Source organism: Notechis scutatus, chromosome Z (genome assembly GCF_049901735.1).
Source record: "Notechis scutatus isolate UNSWTSFEM ecotype Mainland chromosome Z, rNotScu1.2, whole genome shotgun sequence".
Taxonomy (NCBI): Eukaryota; Metazoa; Chordata; class Lepidosauria; order Squamata; family Elapidae; genus Notechis; species Notechis scutatus.
In genome coordinates this window covers 18,886,561-18,904,645 of record NC_142025.1, presented here as the reverse complement: position 1 = coordinate 18,904,645, position 18,085 = coordinate 18,886,561, and the positions used below count along the sequence as shown (strand labels likewise).

The window sequence follows — 18,085 nt, the reverse complement described above, 5'->3', positions numbered from 1 at the left end:
TGGCTCCGGCATCACTTGTTGCACCTGAAGGGTCTGTTGAAACCCTAAAGGACCTTCTGCCCTCTTGCCTCTGATGCCCTCTGGCAGCAAAGGCCTGTCTATCAGCCTGAGAGAAGGATCTCTGAAAAAAGGGCCTACTTTGATGGGGAAAGCCTGCCCCAGCTTCCCCATTTAAAGGAGGGCTTCCTGTAGTAGGGATGAGACCTGTAATTAAAGCACCTCCCCTGGGAGGACAGGATCTTTCGCTTGTCCCTGGTTTCCATCAGAAAGGGATCCAAGGCTTCCCCAAAAAGCCTCTCTCCATTAAAGGGAGCTGAAGCCAGCTTCCATTTGGTTCTGACATCCATCTGCCAATTTCTTAGCCAGAGAAGCCTGGGTGCTGTTATGGAAGAGGCCATGGCTCTGGAAGAAAATCTGGCTGAGGTGAGAGTGGCATCAGCAGTCAATTGAGCCACAGCTATAATCTTATCCAGGTCCTGATGCACCTTGAGATCCTCAGGTGGGATTCTGTCCTGTAGCTGCCTCAGCCACCGCAAAGAGGCCCCAGTAAAAAAAGATGCAGTCGCCGATGTTCTGATGGCCCAGGAGTCGGCTTGATGAGCTCTCCGGAGCGCCATCTCCTCCTTCCGGTCCTCTGTCTTTAGAACATCCTCCGCATCAGGTGGGATGACAGATGAGGAAGCTAGGGCTACCATTGGGCCATCTACCCTTGGCACTTCCATAATGTCCAAAAGGTCTTTGTCCACATTAAATAAGGTAGACTCAGACCCACTGGGGCTAGTGTACATCCCAGGGGACTCCCACTGCTTTTTGATCAGGTTCAGAAACATCTGGGGCACAGGTACAGCGTCCACCACAGATGCTTTCTCATGGAACAGGAAATCCTCCTGATCTCCCTCAGTGGGAAGGTCCTGAGTGACTGTGTCCTTTTTGAGATTAGCCGTGCTCTTGGCCTTAACCAGCAGTCTTGAAAAGAGCCGGCTGGAAAAGGTCCTTAAAGGAGGGGGGACCTGCTACCTTCGACTCCTCATCCGAAAAATCCCTTTCTGGAAGGAGGTCCCTCTTGGAGCCATAAATTTGGCTGCTTTCTGAAGGGGACGCCGAGCGCTATCTGAAGTGGACTGGCTGTTCAGCAGAAGCCTGCCCCTGCAGGACTCCTCTGTTAGGTTCCAAATAAGACAGCTGGCGCAGCTGGTTGACCTCTGCCTGCAATTCCTGTCTTGTTGTCTAGAAGATCCAGGCTCTCATGAAGGATGGCATTTCTTGCATCTGGCTCTCCTCCGGTCGTAAGCCAGCTGCTGTAGGTGTAAAGGTGGCTGCAGGCACAGGTCTGGCTCCACTGGAGACTTGGTCTGCAGGTGCCGCCATCAAGATCCCCTGGGGGGGCTCAGAAAAATTGTGAGATGTCTCAGCCCTGATTTGGAGGTTATCCTGCAAATTGGGGGTACTTGAGCCCCCAGGAGACCAGGCCATCATATACCATCTGCCAGTTGGTCTGGCTGCCTGTCATCTTGAGGAGGCAAAGTTTGAGGGGTGGCTCTGTATTCAGCCATCCTGGAATCTCTCACTGTCCTGTCAAACTGTTTGTCTATGGCTTTTTGTCTACGCCTGGCCTGTCTATCCTCAGCCCTAGAGGATCTCGTAGGGACTAGAGCCCTGGCTCTAATCCTAGCTGCTGCCTCTAGACCCAGCAGACCTGGGCTTAGGAGATCCCTTTACAGCCTTCTCTCTACCCTGCTGAGGAACTGACAATTCTTGATCAGTTTCCTTGGTGGCCATCTTTGAGCCCGCCAAAAATAACTGTCACTTGACAGGGGTAGAGAAAGAGAGAAAGAAGTAAAAATAAAATAAAATAAAAATATTCAGCCTAAGCTGTCAGCTACAGCCACAGTAACTGTCCACCACTTCAGGAGGCTAGTACGACCCAAAGTGGTGAGCTCAGCCCAGCTCCACAATTCAAAAGCCAAGTCAAGGAAAAAAAGTTGAAAAAAAGTTGAAAAAATGGCTGCCTCTTTGAATTGCAGCAAGTCCTGACAGGTCAGAGGCTTGCGAGCCTGGCGCTGGCTGCACCACAATTATCAGGCAGACTCAAGCATCTCGCAGCTGCCACGGTGCTCTGGGGACTGGATGGGGAGTCAGGATTTAATCCCGATGGCCAGAACCCCCCCCCCCTCAAGGGACAATCCTGGAGACGAACTGCAAGATTGTCCCCAGATGAAATAAATGGCCGCTGCCGCCGAAAAGGGACAGAAGCGCTTAGTGGCAGCTGCGGTTCGTCCCAGGCAAGGGAAAGTGGATCGGGAGGAGGCGATAAGATGCTGACTCCCACCCCAGCCTGGGCCATACGGGCTCTCAGGGTCACCTCCACTCAAGTTTTGGCAGAAATCATAACAAAAACCAGTTCACCAGCAAGGAAAGTCAAAAAATTAAAACAACAAGCAAAAAAACCCGAACCAGAAAAAAGGCGCGAAAAAATGAAAGTGCTAAACCAGCAAGCCGGCTAGCTGTCAAACCTGATCTAAGCCTCTCTGCGAAAAAAAAGCTTAATCCAAGGGGTGAATATTCTTCTACAATCCTAACTATTCAGAGCCCTTAAAGGGGGGTCTGAACACGCTGAGACCGAGTGAAGAACTGGGGATCGTTACCAGGGGGTGTGTCCTCAGTTTTTCAACTCAGTCTGCAGAGCTAGGAGACTAGAGACTACCCCATCCTGGATTCTCCCTTCAGCTCAGTAGAGAATGAAGCTTTTCCTTTCTTTCTTCAGAACCTCTTATCTCAACCACTTCCATGTTAGCTTTGTATCTATCTTTCCTTCAATATCCTTCAACTATTGACTGAAGATTGATGCTCAATTGTTTAAATATTCTGCTTTCAGTTGCATTGACTTCAAGAGAATACATCATTACTATTATTATTGCTATACCATAAAAAGCATGGCTACTGATTGAAAATTCTGAGCTGTTTGTAAAGCTAGGAAAGTTAAACTACACTAATGCCACTGCTGAGGCTGAAAACTAAAATTGTGTTTGTGGAAGATGTATTATATATCTGGAACCAAACGTAGTCCCTCAACTTACAACCACAATTGAGCCCAAAATTTACATTGTTGAGTGAGACATTTGTTAAGTGAATTTTGCCCTATTTTACGATGCTTCCTGTTACAGTTGAATCATTTAGTTGTTAATAACACTGTTAAGTGTTATTGAAAGATTAGATTGTTTCACCCTTGATTTTGCTTGTGAGGTCACGTGACCATAGGGATGCTGCAAGTTGTATGAAAAACAGTCATTTCACTTTTTTTATACTACTATAACTTTGAACGCTTAAGTGAACACTTGTAAATCAAATTGGTGACAAGTATTGAGGCGAATGCCTAACTGCATCGCTGGAGACGGGGGGTGGGGTCTGGGGCCAACGGAGCCACGATCTACCTCAACCGGGACTGTCGAAAGGTTTTGGAAGGTTCTGAGAACTGAGAACTTGCTGGCAATCCCGAGAGTGAGCAGAGAGTGAGCCAGGACATCATCCCAAGCGGAGAGCCTAGGACTCCATTCTGTAGGAGGCCATTCTGAATAGGTGATACCTGAAAGAACTGGGACTGGTGGATAATAAATAGAGCGTGCAGAGAGCAAAGAGCGGATAGTGATAAGAGCTGACACAAGCTGTGAATAAATGAGAACGGAGAGTGGATAGCGGAGAGCGGATACAGATAGGAGCCGGGCCGAGCTATGTTTAGATTGGGCGTTGGTATAAGTTACCCTGAATGCCCTTTCTATCTATGCTGCGAGAGAGCCCAGGATGGGTTGACTCCTTCCTATGACGTCATTTAGCTGAGTCTGTACTAAGAAATAAAAGCCAGCCCCCGGAAGATACCCCAGCTTTGGCGAAGATACTTGACAGACGGAAAGGTGTCTCTGAAAGCACAAATGAATACAGAAATATGACTTACCCTCTCCGGACGAATCAAGGGAGGGACTGGGCTCTCTCGCAGCATAGATAGAAAGGGCATTCAGGGTAACTTCTACCAACGCCCATTCTCCTCCATGCTGCATCGAGAGCCCAGGATGGGACATACCAAAGTTTGCATGTCCACGGGCGGGTCCTCGTCCGGCTCATCACACTGACTGTTGAACCACTCGTTGAAGCACCCGTCTGCCGAAGGCTGAAGTTGCTGAGGCAAAGGCATCCAGAGGGTAGTATCTGATGAAAGGAGATGGAGATGTCCGCATGGCCATATGACAGATCTCCTCCAAGGGTGCTTGGGTCGCCCAGACAGCCAAAGTGGTCGCGTTTCTGGTAGAGTGCGCCGTCAGACCTCGAGGAACTGGAAGGGCCGCAGCTTTGTAGGCCTGCTCAATGCAAGATCTGACCCACCTGCTAATAGTAGAAGAGATCTTGTGCCCCAAGTGAGAAGGGAAAAGGAAACAAACATGGCTTCCAACTTCCTGAAGGAGGAAATGCGCTTAATGTATATTCTAAGAGTCCTTCCTACGTCTAGCGTGTGCCACTGCTGCTCTAAGTCATGGTGCGGGAGGGGGCAGAAGCCAGGCAACATAATGTCCTGGGACCTGTGGAACAGGTGTTAACCTTTGGAATAAATGAGGGGTCCAGACGAAGAACAACCCTATCATCGTGAAAGGAACAAGGTCCTGTCTGATGGAAAGAGCAGCGAGCTCGGATACTCGCCTGGCTGAAGTGATGGAAACGGAGAATACTACCTTCAGAGCCAGGAAACGGAGAAACAATTTTCTAAGGGGTTCAAAGTGGGGCTAAGAACTTGCATTAAGGGCAAGGCATTAAGGACCTCATGAAGATCCCAGGAAGGATACCCGTGAACCACCGGGTGTGCAGGTTGGAAGTCCCCTTTCAAAAAAACTTCCTGACTGAAGTGTGATGGGATAAGGAAGGAAGTGAACCCCATGAAAGAACCGAGGAGAGGGCCTCAACCTACCTGCGTAAGGTGTTGGGGGCCAAACCTTTCTACAGATCATGCTGAAGGAATCTAAGAACCTCTGCCAACTGGGCTGAAGCAGGAGAGAGACCCTCCCTAAGGCACCCTCGGGAAGGGCCTTCCAGGTGGCATCATAGATGCGCCTTGTAGAAGGTTTGCGAGATGCCAGGATAGTGATGATGACCCTTTCAGGAAGATCAGCCACCCCTAGCCGCTGCCGCTCAAGTGCCACATGGTCAGCTTGAGCCACAGGGGCTCTGGGTGGAGCAGAATCCCCTGATGAAGGGAGATTAGATGGGCAGGGATCCTCCAAGGAGAAGCCACCGATAGGTTGACCAGGTCCGCAAACCAGGGCCTCCTTGGCCAATAGGGTGCCAGGAGGAGGAGTTCCGCACGTTCCTCTAACATCTTCCAAATTACTGGCGGAATGATGGGAAGCGGGGGAAAGGCATAGAGGAGACCCTTGGGCCATCTGCACCGAAGAGCATTGGTCCCCTCCGTTCCCTGGCAAGGAAACCTGGTGAAGAATCTGGTGACCTGGGCGATTTGAGGAGTGGAGAAGAGATCCACCTCCAGCATTCCGAATCTGAGGGAAAGGTCCCTGAATAGAGACAGAGGAATGGACCATTCTGCCTGGTCGACTAGGCTTCTGCTGAGCCAGTCGGCCTGGGAGTTGTCAATCCCGGAGACGTGGTCCACCAAGATTGACATATCTCTGCCCATAACACCAACCGTAGCACCTCTCCCATGAGGGCTCTGGACCTCGACCCCCCTTGCCGGTTGACATGAGCTATGGTGGCCATGTTGTCCATAAGGACTAGAACATGAGAGCCGGTCACTGAGTGCCTGAAATGCTTGAGAGCTAAAAAAAAAATGGCTCTGAGCTTTAGCCAATTTATGGGAAGGGCCAGCTCTGACCTGGACCAAGGTCCTGAGCTATCTGGCCCTGCATATGGAAATCCCAATCCAGGAGGCTGGCATTGGTGATGATCACTAGCCTGTCTGGGACCCTGAAACGTTGTCCCTTCCAGATTAACGGGGAACGCCACAATTGAGAGATCTCCGGATTTGTGGCGGGAGTGGGACCTTGATGGATGAGAGGCTGGTTCCTGTTCATTGCTAGGGAAGCAGGAACCATTGGAGTGGACGGGAGTGGAAAAATCCGTGGCTCTGGAGATATGACAGGGTAATTTGCAGATCCCGATGGGCTGCATGGATGGAGGACAGAATCAAAATGTCATCCAAGTAGCATTGGATCCTCACTGGAACAGAACGCAGAGATGCCATCAATGCTGCCAGAACCTTCGTGAAGACCCTTGAAGCCGATGAGAGGCCGAAGGGAAGTGCTCGATACTGGTAATGGGTATTCTGATAACAGAAACGGAGAAACTGGCGATGATGAGGCCAAAAGGGGATGTGGAAGAAGCCTCCATTAAATCAATGGAAGAGAGATCGCCCTCCCGAACGCTCTCTAAAATAGAATGCAGAGTTGAATTTTTCTGAATTTTGTCTGTATTTTACCAATTGGTTGACAATTTTTAGATCCAGGATGGTTCGCCACCCCGAGACTTTGGGAACGATGAAATGGCGAGAGGAAAGCCCACGTCCCCGTTGAGAAGGGGGAACAGGTTGAATAGCTCGGATTTCAGGAAGGTGTTGAATGGCCTGTTTCATGAGGTCTTGCCTTGAAATGTCCCGAGAGACAGGCCAGCTCAAAAAAAAATTTTTTTTTTTCCTTTTGGGGGCGGCATTAGGAAGTCCAATTGTAACCCTGACCTAATAGTGCTGAGCATGCAGGCATCTGTCGTTGACTCCTCCCATTTGGAGGCAAAGAAGGCTGGGTGGGGAGAACGAGGGATTACTTAGAGCGACGGAAGGAACAACCCCCACCCCCCGAAAGGGCTGTTTACCAGTAGAAGGTTGTTGCCTGCCAGATGCTTCCGCACGTTGGTCTTGGCATTGGGAGTATGGCCTCTGACATGGGGGGAAGCGGAATGAGGTCTCCGCTCAAAAGGCAGGAGGGCGATAAGGAGCTGGGCGATAGTCAGCTCTCTTCCCAGAGAAAGAGAGGATTTTACATTTATCTTTGGTTTCGATAAGGTTCCAGAGCATCACCAAAAAGCTTATCGCCCGTGAATGGAACTGAAGCCAGCTTCCATTTATGGTGTGACTCCGCCTGCCAATTTTTGAGCCATAACAGTCTTCTTGCTACTACTGAAGATGCCATGGCCCTAGATGCAAATTTGGCGAAATTGAGAGTGGCATCTGCAGTGAATTCCGCCCTGCCATAATCTTATTAAGGTCTTGGTGAGACCGAAGGTCAGATGTAGACAATCTAATCTGGAGTTGGTGCAGCCACCGTGATTGCACTTGAGGGCCTGTTCGGAACATTTATCATCCGGTTTCAGGTATCTTCTGGCTCCGGGGGAGTACCAGAAGAGGAGAACAAGGCCGGAACCGGAATGTCAACAGAAGGCACTGCCAGGGCATTGTCCAGAGCTGCGCTGACGTTGTAGAAATGCTTATCCAGAGAAGACGGGCGAAGACCTGCCGAAGGGGAAGCGCACTGTTCCTTGACCATGTCCAGGAGCAAAGTGGGAGAAGGCAAAACCCCTGCATGCACTACAGGCTTGGAGAAGAGTGAGTCTCCCTGGCTAGAGGGATTTCCTTGTGGCTCGGGAGCCATCTCCTCTGGCGACAGCTTGGCAGTGACCAAGGCTGAGTAATGGCCTGAAGAGAGGAGGATTGAAGACCAATGCAGAGGATGTCTGCTCTGGGCGAGAGTCCTCTTCCTCTGAAAGATTTTGGTCAAAGGTCTCGCCCTAAATCAGGGTGATGAGGCAGGGAACTTATAGATTGAGAAGGGAGAAGGACCTGAGCCCTTTCCAGAGGTCAAATAATTTTCTTGAAGCCTTCAGCCAATCCCTGCCTAATGGTCAATGGGACAACATCTTGGATATTCCCTGGTCTATACTCAAAGGTAGAGGCAGAAGGCCGAAGGCCCGCTGCTGTGGGAGTGAAGGTGGCTTCAGGCCTAGATTGAGGAGGTTAGAGGTCTGGAGGGAGGGGGAGGAGCATAGGGCCCAGAAGCCTGTTGGAAATAAGGCCCAGATCTGCTTAGATCCTGAGGATCATATTGTACTGCCAAAGCTTCAGGAGACCAGGATGGAGAATGGAAAGGCTCAAGATAACTTCTCCTCCCCTGGGAGGGCTTGGCTGGGGCCCACGGCTATCACCTGAAACCTACTGTTATTGCACTCCCTTCTGTTGAATAGCTTTGTTGAACTGCCTCTCTAGGGCTGCATGTCTGCGCTTTTCTGCCCTCAACTCAGCCTGAGTTGCCTTCTTAAGGGCTAGAGCCTTAGCTCTGATTTTAGCAGCCACCTCCCTCTGGACTGATTGGGTGCGTTGCCTATGTCTTTTTCTCTTATTGGGCTTAAGAGACTGCTCCACTGGCGGGGGAAGCTCTGCCTGACCCTTATCTTGCTCCATTGTAGAATAAAAGGCTCTTGCGATGGAAAGAAACTGTTTGTAATTGTTTTGTATTAAGCCCCTTAGGGTATAAATTGCCGGGCTTACAAAATGGCTGCTCACCTTGTGGTGGAAGGCTTCAATCCAAGATGGCCGCTGACTATGGGAAACAGGCTCCAAGATTGAAGAATCGCTCCTTAGGTTATAAAGAGCCCCGAGCGAAGTCAGCAAAGGAAAGGGCAGCCTCTGGCCACACGATCAGCTGGCTGATGCTGTTATCGGTTTGCCGATCGCTTTTTATGACCGCTCAAACCGCAGGCATGGGGGAGGTCTACAGACGCTGGCCAACTTGCCTGAACAGTGCTCTGGCAACGCTGCTCCCAACATTGCAGGAGAGAGAGAGAGAGAGAGCCCTGCTCTCCTGGAAGAGCAGCTGTCCAGATCTTGGAAGCTGCTGAAGCGAGGAAAAAAGGCACTGAAGATCGCTGGTGAGTGCTATCTACAGAACCTCAGCTGGCTGACGCTGTTATTGGTTTGCCGATCGCTTTTTATGACCGCTCAAACCGCAGGCGTTGGGGAGGTCTACAGACGCTGCCCAACTTGCCTGAACAGCGCTCTTTGGCAACGCTGCTCCCAACGTTGCAGGGGAGAGAGCCCTGCTCTCCTGGAAGAGCAGCTGCCCTGGGAGCTGCTTGAAGCGAAGAAAAAAAGGTACTGAAGATCGCTGGTGAGTGCTAACTAACAGAACGCTTTCAGAGACACAGCTACTGACTAAAAGGAGCTGAGTCAAAAGCTGGGGTGTCTTCCGGGGGCTGGCTTTTATATCTTACTACAGACTCAGCTAAATGACGTCATAGGAAGGAGTGAACCCATCCTGGGCTCTCGATGCAGCATGGAGGAGAAGAGAGTTTGATTCAGACACTTACAGAGAGACTGATTCTGGGAGTGAAGATTGACTGGTGTAGAGTGTGAATCTGAACTGCAGAGAAAGAGATGAAACTGACAGAAGGTAATCCTAAACATCCGAAAGGAAGTTGGGACTGGAGGATAGCAAGAGACTAATTCTAAATGGCCGCTAATTGGGGAGAACAAAGGAGACTCACAGATAATTGATAGTCTCCATACAAATCACCCAGCTCCATTTAAATCACCCAGCTGATTGAATTTAAATTCCCATTCAGCTGATTGGACAACCTCCACTAAACTCCCAGCCAAATCTCATCCATTTCAAACTATAAAGTAGATGATTGGTGAGCTCATTCAAATCTTCTCCATTCAAATCTATCAAACAGCAACGCTTCCTCGTTAAAACAAAAACCAAAAAATGTGGCTTTAAGGAAAAACAAAGAAACTTTACACAACAAACCTCCAATACTTCACTACCTCCACTATTTCAGTACCTCAAGACCAAATATTGATAGATAATGCTTTGTCTATAATAACTGATTTATCATATAATAGTATAATTAATTGTTAAATGACCAATTATTTACTGATTCATTGAACTGATAGATTTAACACTGTATCAATGATTATCTAGTTGATTAATTCTTAGTAATAAGTTGATTGATTTTTAGTAACAAGTAACCTTACTTTTGATTTGTTCTCTAACTTATCAATTAACATTTATTAATTACCAACATTCATTAAGTAACTGTCTACCTATCACATTAATTAGCTATTGTAATTGTTTAGTGTACTATTGTCATTGACCATGCCAGCCAGAAACTCCACAAACTCCAAATCCTCCACTACCAAACAACAACAAAAAATATCTCTACCAATGACCTCCCAGACTCCTGTACATGCTTCAGATGTCTTAAAACTATCAATGAAAGCGAAAATAACATCAAGCCCACCTTGCCTGCTTAAACTTAAACAAAGATATGGCTGATCTCCTAAAAGCATCAGATACATTCCTTAGTCTATGTCCATCATGTTTTCCTAAGCTAAACAAACCAAGTACCCTGTCTGACAGAGTTGATAGCATAGAATCACAGGCACTCAGTAGAAAAATGATTAGCAAAACGTTTTGAAACAATTATACAAGAAAGCTTAATTTCTCTTGAAAAAAAAAATACAGCACTGATAAGTGACTATCAGCTCAAAATCAAATCCCAACTCAACAACCATTACCACAACTACTACCTCAACTACAATCACAACTATAACCAAATATAACCCCAAACCACAACCACAAATAATCACTATCCCATCAAATAATTCCACAAATGATATCCCCTTACTCATCAGAGACATCATGGAACCTGATCAGAAACATCCAAATGCCATCTTATTTGGTCTTGAAGACACCAACGAATCAGACGACATCACCAAAGTTCGCAATATCATAAGCAACTCAAATACAACAAACATCTCTCCTGAAGATATCATTGAAATAACTAGAGATGGCCCTGAGTTCATATACAATGATGGCTCGGTGACCCCAAAATTTTGTAGAGTTGTATGCAAAAATGAGTCCAGCAAACGCATATTCATTCATACAATAAACACCATTGCAAAAACCAATCCCAACCACAAAAAACTTCATTCAAGACCAGACTTATCCATACTGCAAAGAATCCACTCCTGTGAACTCCACAATGAACTCAAAAGACGTCTAGACAATGGAGATGACCTGTACATTGACTACTGCGCTGATTTTATCAAAAGTAAGTCACACAACCTACAACTCCACATCCAACCCTACCTCATCCAACCCACCTTCACTCAAAACTAGGCACGCATGCCCCTAACTACCTCAATTCAAACTACAACTAGCCTTAAATGCAAGCTACTCAATGCAAGAAGCCTTGTGAATAAAATACCTGAATTTCTCCTCTTACTAAATATGGCTAAATTCAACATCATATTTGTCTGTGAAACATGGCTCAATGCATCTCTCCCTGACTCCATTACCACAGTAAGAGACTATCATATTTACCGATCAGATCGTGAAATCCGTAGAGGAGATGGTGTTGCTATCTTCTATAAAAGGTCCTTACATCTAAAAAACATCCAAGTTACCCAGGAGCTTGCTCTTCCTGAGACCATCGTCTGTGAACTGACCTTAAATATCACATTTTGATTCTTACTATGTTACAGAGCCCCTGATTATGACATTGAACATGTAAACAAACTAAATTCACCACTAACATGGGCATCATCCTGCCCACACACTTTTATCTTTTTTGGTGACTTCAATTTACCTCACATTAACTGGATCCTAAACGAATGTAAAACTGAACCCATACATGCAACCTTCTACAATGCTGTAACAAATCTGGGACTGGAACAACTAGTAACCAATAATACTAGACTTAACTGCCTCGATCTCATCTTCTGCAATAGTTTGAATTCAATTTACATAATACAAATTAAAGAACCCTTTTCCAACAGTGACCACAGCATGATTGACTTTTGTCTCAACATACGTCCACACAAAAATCAACACAACGATGTGATCCCCAATTATAACTTCAAAAAAGGCAACTATGATCTTATAGACAATGATCTCTTATCCCTTGTTTGGCAATTTCTATTCACTGGATGCAATACTGTTGAAGACCATTACAACATATTTTTACTTGAAGTCAAAAGAGTCATCAAACTATATGTACCAATAACAACTCCCAAAACCAGAAAAACAGATTACTCATAACAACAAGGAAGCTTCAATCCAAAAAGAAATCTGGTCACGTTGCCAACTTCAAAAGCCGATACAAAAATTTATGCCACCAGATAAAGACTGAATGCACTAATTAGCACATTAAACAAGAGGAAAACCTTCTATGCACCAATTCCACCCACACTTTCTACAATTTTGTAAACAACAAACTAAAAGACTCAAGGTGCATCCCACCCCTGAAAGGACCTAATGGTTAAGACTGCAATGACGACACCATTAAAGCCAACCTCTTTAATACATTCTTTGGCTCAGTATTTGTAAACAGCAATGGATCAAGCCCAGTACTTCCTAGTCAAACCACAGACAACTACAATGATCTAATACATATTGATTTTACAGAAGACAATGTTAAAAAAGCACTACGCAATCTAAAACCCTCTCTATCTATTGGACCAGACGGAATATGTGCCTACTTCTTTAAAAAGCTATCCACTGCCATAGCCAAACCTATAAGCATTATCTTTGAAAAATCTTTCAGGACCAGCTCCTTGCCAAAACTATTATCACAAGTCATGGTCATCCCCATCTTCAAAAACTCCCCAGCCTAGTTGAAAATTACAGACCAATCTCTTTATGCTGCGTCACCTGTAAAGTCATGGAATCAATTATTAACCAATCCATTATCCTCCACTTAGAGACAAACAACCTACTCTCTAATAAACAATTTGGTTTCAGAAAAAAACCTATCCTGTAATCTGTAACTCTTACACTGCAAAAACATATGGATTACACAACTCGATCAGGGCAAAGAAATAGACACAATCTACATAGACTTCTGTAAAGCCTTTGATTCAGTGGTACACGACAAACTACTCCTAAAACTAAAATCTTATGGTATTTCTGGATAGAAGCATTCCTGTCAAACAGACAACAAATGGTCAAAATTGGCAGCGTCCTATCAAATTCTGTACCTGTCAACAGTGGTGTCCCCCAAGGCAGTGTTTTAGGACCAACTCTCTTCATAGTCTACATAAATGACCTCTATGATCATATTAAGAGCAACTGCATTCTCTTCGCTGATGATGTAAAGCTATTCAACACCACAAAAAATACTGCTACCCTTCAAAAAGACTTCGACTATGTATCAGAATGGTCAAACAAATGGCAACTTCAAATCTCAACAAATAAATGCTCTGTCTTACATATTAGCAAAAATAAAAATAAAAAAATCAGAAAATAAAATACAGGCTGAAAAGTCAAGACCTTGTTGATGATCCAAACTCTGTCAAGGATCTTGGAGTACTCATCTCTAATGATCTAAGTGCTAGAGCCTACTGTAACTACATAGCCAAAAAGGCATTAAGAGTTCTTAACCTAATCCTACGTAGCTTTTTCTCTGGTAATATTACACTACTAACTAAAGCATAAAAAAGATTTGCTAGACCAATACTCGAATACAGCTCATCAGTCTGGAACCCACATTACGTATCTGATATTAGCACAGTTGAGAAAGTCCAGAAATATTTCACAAGAAGAGTTCTCCACTCCTCTACTCGTTGCAGAATACCTTATGCCACCAGACTTGAAATTCTAGACCTAGAAAACCTAGAACTACGCCACCTTCGATCTGATCTTAGTATAGTATATACTATGTCCTACCTGTCAATGAATACTTACGCTTCAATCATAACAATACAAGAGCACACAACAGATACAAAGGTTAACCGCACCAAACTTGATTGCAGGAAATACAACTTCAGCAACAGAGTGGTCAATGTCTGGAATACTCTACCTGACTCTGTGGTTTCTTCTCCAAACCCCAAAAACTTTAACCTTAGACTACTATTGACCTCACGCCTTTCCTAAGAAGTCTCTAGGGGGCATGCATAAGCACACCAATATGCCTACCGTCCCTGTCCTATTGTTTCTTTATTTTTCTTATATGTATCCATTTCATGTATTCATAACTATGTTTATACTTATACCCATTATCTTGTAAGCGATAGACAAATCATGTCAATAAATAAAATAAATAAGACTCCCTATATGTACAAGGATTAATGGTTTCAATGCACTGCTGAAAACCTCCTCTCTGGAAAGTTGTGTTAGTTCACCATTAACTAATCCATTATAGTGCTATAGCATTTTCACTTTTTATAGAATGCAAGTAGCATTTTACGGTACACAATAGGTTAAAAAATAGATTCCACAGCCTTTGTTTTGCAATTCTTTTGATTCTAGATTTACCTTGGTTAACACCCGCTTCATCAGGTTGAATTTTGAACAAGACAAAATTTTAAAATGGGTGTATTTTTTTTCCTGCCTTCATAAATATGCTTATACAGAAAATTTTCTGTATATGTGAAAACAGTGAGGAACAGCTTAAAACTATTTATTTCATTTTACAACTCCAGCAAATAAAATGAATTTAATCTACCTATTTCTGCTGAGCTGAGACAGGCATATTAACTTGAGCCAATGATTTCATTTTATTTAATATACGATTTATGAAGCAAGAGAAGCATTTCAAAAATAAACCTTACAGGCCTCTGATTTAATCATAAATTGACTAGATTTGGTGCCTAGATTCTTTGTATCTACTGAATATTCTAATAGTTATAAGACATTTACCTTTTTCTCACTAATCTAATCTAAATAATTATTTTCCCAAATTGCTACACCTCCATGAGTTTTACCGTACAAATCCCAGAATTTTCAGCCAGAACCCCAGTACTTGACCATGTGTGAAATGAAAGCTTGCCATGTAAATAGGGAATATTATTTTGGAGGTGACAGCTTTCCAGACTAATTTATAGCCTGCACAATTTTGGCACAAATTTTGGAAAATAATCTCTCTTTAGAGCAATGGATTCTACTTCGGGTATATACGTAGGATTTGACGTTCCTTAAAAATTAGATTTGTGAGTTAAATAAACAAAGCAATAATCCAGGCGAGAGAAAGATGAAGTCCTCTTCTTTGGGTGGTAGGATATAAACTGAATTTAGAAGCCACCCCTCCGAGACATTTCAAATAGGCGAGCTCCAGGATTCTTGAACTGTCTATCTGAAGAACAAGACAAAGAGCACAAAATGCCCGCCAAGCCTCGCTCCAAGACCTTTCCCCCACTCCCCTAGCGAGCGACGAACCGCCACCTGGGGATGAGGTACGTTGCGGAGGCAGCACAGGCCAGCCTAAGCCTTAAAGCTACCAATCCACGCTTTGGAAGCCCGGCTGACGGAGGTTGGGGAAGGAGGGGAATGGAAAAACCGTTAGGTTTCCAAATTAGTATTCCGTGCGTGCCTGCATGCGACCAATCAGGAGGAGCTAGTAGGGTTGACGTAGATTTAAAGGCGCCGAAAGAAAAGGAAAAGAGAGGATTCCTCCCAAACTTCTGCATCGCTGCGTCACTCCTGGAGGACGTCACAGGCATCACGCGGTTCTAAACCAAAACTGCCCCTGCGCGAGAGACTGGCTGATGTCACGTTCGGAACTGAGGGCGGGGTTGACTCGTTGTCCTTTCTCTCGCAGCGCTCCTTCGGGGAAGGCGTGGCTTGTTGTTGCGGCCCATGAAAGTGGGGGCTGGTGGAGCAGGTGGCGGGATGAGGTCGGAATTAGTTTAGCCCCTCCCCTTCTCCCCAGACCCACCCCGGCATATTGAACACTTTAATTCCCATGATGCTGTGCTGGGCAGGAATTATGGTTGCTTGAACTCTAAATCATCCGAAGAGACAGGCGGGAGATGGCAGATCTATCACATAATTTTAGAAAAGAGGGAAAAATCGAAGGTAGTTCTCAGGGTTCACTTAGAAGTCAGCTAATGGGATTTATTGCCAGGTAAGTACGGATAAAATTGTATGCTAGGACGGTTGTTCTGGAAATGGGATTGAAAGCCTTGTAAAAAAAACAGGGGATTGAACAGGGGATTGAAAACCTTGTAAAAAATAAAATAAAGATGTTTAAGTAACTATTAGTCTGTCCCTTGATTTGTTTTGCTTTTTCTTTAATCGTTTGCCTAATAGCAACCTAATGTTGCTATAGACCAAAGAATGGTAGGGCGTTTGCTTGGTTCAAAGAGATGCATCTAATGGTTTCTATTCTTGGCTATTTTTTCTTCTTTTTACCTTTATGTCTGCCTACCCTTATTCTCAAAATTCTCAGGAACTATGAAATTCAGAAGCCACATCGCATGGAAGAATGTTTCCTGAGTTGGAAGAGCAAGGAAAAGAGATGGTCTTCATTACTCCCTTTCAGGGATAATGGCTAGGGTTTCTTAAAGGCATTTGGTTGCTTTTGGGTCTTGTCCCAGTTCAGCAAAATTCGTTTTATATCTTGCTAACTGTACAATACTGATAAAAGATAAAAGATATTCTCAACATGCTCAAAGCCACACTTGTCTAGGGTGGAAAAGAATCACAAATCTGGTAGCATCTTTTCTGACTATAGAATTTATTTAAAACAACTTACATTTTTTTCAATCAAATTAATCAGTTATATAGAAAAAGTGCTACCAGATTTTTATGGAACATGTTCTAAGTATTATTTGCATGTTCTGTGCCACTCTATTCAAATGTTGTAGGGAATGAAGCCTTGCATAATGTAAATTATAACTACCCTTTATATTGTATTTTCTGTAAATCTGAATGTTACACAAAATGACATCTCTGGAATAGTGTTTGTAAGTTAAAAGGTGCCTAGTTCTGAGAACAGAATAGGTTAAAATTACTCTGGAGTCCTCTGATGTATATGAACTTTCCAGATAAACTGGAATAGAATCAACCTCAACAAAGAAACAACACTTTTGCTAGCAGGATGTGGAATTTTTGTGGGCATCTCTGTTATTTCTATTAGTAGATAGCAGACCCTGGACTGTTCTCAAAAGAATATTTCCAAATGTTTCAGATGGAGAAATCAAAAATGGCCTTGTCAGTGTGTACAGCTGTTAAAAATAGTCAAAAGCAATAATATAATAAGTGTATTATTCCCCATGAATTAACATTTCTGTATGCTCTGTTCTGGTATCTTATGACTTTTCAATGAGTGTGTATTTTTGGGGAATAAGTCAGCAGCCTTCTGACAAAGAGCCGTTTTTAGAGTCTCAAGCTGTCTGGACTATGATTTAATAATAAGGGCACATATGAATAGTTTGAGAATTCTTTCCTTGATTATTTTGAGTAAAAATAATTCCCAAATTCAGCTCTAAAAAGATTGCATTGGACTCTTTAGTACTAAAAATAAAACTTAGAAAATAAGAACAAAATTGTCCTTTGAAAGTAGAATCTTAGCACTTGGAAAAATAGTTTACTTCTATTACAACAGCATCTGACACATCTATATTTCAGTGGAGTTGAATGGAGCTTACTTCTGAATGTGCATGTTTCATGTGTTAAAACTGCATGTGTTAAAACTGCAGGTAGCCCTCTTCAATATTAAATTCCTTCTTGGTTACACATTTCAGAGAAAATAAGGGTATCTCATTGGACAGGAGAAATTGACCCACTCTAACTATCTATACTCTTTAAAAAATGTAAATTAAGGAGAATTGTTTATTCTCCTTAGAGAATAAAATCAGTGTACAACTATGTAATTCCACAATGATTACCCCAATATTTAGGGAATAACTCTTTAGAGATCCAGCACCCTGCTTTGGGGTAAGTCCTCTTCACAAATTACATACAGCATTTTTCCTGCTTTTAAAAATTATATGTTTAATATTACATATCAGGTTTATTACAGTATGCATATTTGGCAAAGATAAACAGGAAATGGACTTAGAAATAGATCTAGAACTACTTTTCATTACCTAGCCATTAATTGTAATAGTATTTGCAATATTACTCTAACAATTAATTACTTTAAAAGTACAAGAAATGCTCATATCCCAAATTATCTCCTCCACTTATAGACACTTTCTTTGGGAGTATTAGTTTCTCCAGGGGACTCTATGGTTCCATTTAAGTATGTTTAGATTCAGGTTGCAGTATGTACTTATTAATATTTTAAATAATGTATCAAATCCCAGTATTGTTGGATGACA

General features: G+C 43.8%; 1 long non-coding RNA gene across 4 annotated transcripts in view; it reads right to left on the bottom strand.

Annotated features, from left to right (window-relative positions):
• LOC148128774 (uncharacterized) overlaps positions 1–15,428 on the bottom strand; it is a 98,302-nt gene extending 82,874 nt beyond the window's left edge. For 2 of the 4 annotated variants that reach the window (XR_015746013.1, XR_015746014.1), the window contains exon 1: positions 14,747–15,428. This is a non-coding gene — a long non-coding RNA (uncharacterized LOC148128774). The remainder of the gene's footprint in view (positions 1–14,746) is intronic. The other 2 variants (XR_015746017.1, XR_015746015.1) reach the window with 2 other exon arrangements.
• Positions 15,429–18,085: the final 2,657 nt, after the last annotated feature.